This window comes from Tupaia chinensis, unplaced genomic scaffold (genome assembly GCF_000334495.1).
Source record: "Tupaia chinensis unplaced genomic scaffold, TupChi_1.0 Scaffold000622_1, whole genome shotgun sequence".
NCBI classification, from domain to species: Eukaryota; Metazoa; Chordata; class Mammalia; order Scandentia; family Tupaiidae; genus Tupaia; species Tupaia belangeri.
In genome coordinates, this window is record NW_006160142.1 from 8,417,259 (window position 1) to 8,419,129 (window position 1,871).

The following is a 1,871-nucleotide window of genomic DNA, read 5'->3' on the forward strand; positions in this document are numbered from 1 at the left end:
TTGGAAAATGGAACAATCACATATTATGCCAGTATATTAATTAATTTTGTTTTACCAATAATACAAAATCTCATAGAAACCAAGTATTATGATGAAAAATCTGTCTTTAGCACAGTGTCTGTTCTGTAGTAAGCCTTCAGTGAGTATTTGTTGAGAAGCCCAGCTGTAGTAACAAGGCAATAGAGTGCTATTCTGCAGTGCCAGAGCAGCATGGAAGACCACAGTTCAAATCTCAGGTCCACCTAAAACATGCTAGGTGTGGATACCCTTGATCCTGAATGGCTGGAATACTGAGTAGCAGATGATGATATAAGGATACCCTAATGAAGCTAATCCAAATGAGCTAGATAACTAATTAAGTCATGTATTTATTTCATAAATATTTATTGAATGTCTAATATTTGTCAAATCCCCCTAGGCAGAGGGGTTTATAAAAAAGGAAGAAGACAGATAGTAATTCTCACCTTTCGTATATATATATGTAGTAGTAGGAACAGATAGACACAGAATAAACAAAATACATGTCTTGTATAAAATCAACTTATTAAATATTTGCTGGATATGCCTACATTCCAATGTTTTCAAAGTGCTATGGGACTTAAAAGTTATATATCCACGATGTTTTCCCTTAAAATTTAAAGTCTCTCTCAATCACAAAGAGTTCGACTGGAAACAATTAGAGACCTAATACAGTTTGTAACATTTATGACAATATGAAAGGACTAAAGAGAATAACATAGTCACTAGAATGCTTACTACTAATAATAGTTATAATAATAGTTCCACTTTAATTTATTTTAGCTACCTACATTATTAGGCCACTTGTGTTAATACAAACTCAATGAAGTAGTTGGGACACATATGGCTAGCTTCATCTGTAAAAAGACTATGAGACTCAGGAGGGGTAAAGCAGCTTGCCTGTATCCCAGGGCTGGTAATTGGTATAAGAGCTAGAACACAGGTGTTGAACCCATACTCCGTATTTAGGCAAGGGAGAGGTAGTGAATGTATGTCAAAGGGTTGGCAGAGACGAAGGCACAGATGGAAAGATGCAGGGTTATGGGAGATCTCAAGACCACTTTTTAGATTGAAGCAGAGAAAATAAAGATAATTCTTATTTACTCTTCTTTTACAGAATAATATTATTACTTTCCTAAGAAATACCATTTTCATTGCATACTCTTCAAGTTTGATGGAGCAGATTTTTCCACTCAACCAAAGCAGAACTCAAGGAATTTCAAAAATTCTTGGAAAAATGGAAATAAAGTACAGGTTTACCCTAACCCAAAACTGACAAATTTGATCATTTCTGTGACCAACTACATCAGAACTATTTAGTATTATAAGGATAACTAATAATATACTAATACATAACATATATTTGAGAATTTAATATAATTTTGGAACACCCATTGATATAAATTTCCATACACAGAGAGCTAAACACCATTTCATATTTGACAATGTTTCCAGTATAATTTCAACATGTCAGAAACTCTAATCTGTCTTTCTTAGACATCCAAGGGCCCTGTTAAGAATTTTCAAAAATTAGTTTGAGGTAAAAAAACTTAAACTGGAATTAGAACTGAAATTTTACTTGGGAAGTCTGACAAATATGCTAAAATTAAATCTCAAACCATGGCCATTTTAAATTTTGTTGTCCATAGTTAATTACTTTATTCTGATGCTCTTTCTGAAACATTTTGTAATGGGCTACAATCAAAAAATTGCCTCTTTCAAGGAAATTAATGAAAAAGGTCCTGATAAGTACTCTTGAATATAGGTTTTTGGTAACTTTGAGATCATATTTCTGAATTTCCAGAATTTAAATGGAAAGATTGGACCATGGTAACACTGAAAACTCAGCAGGA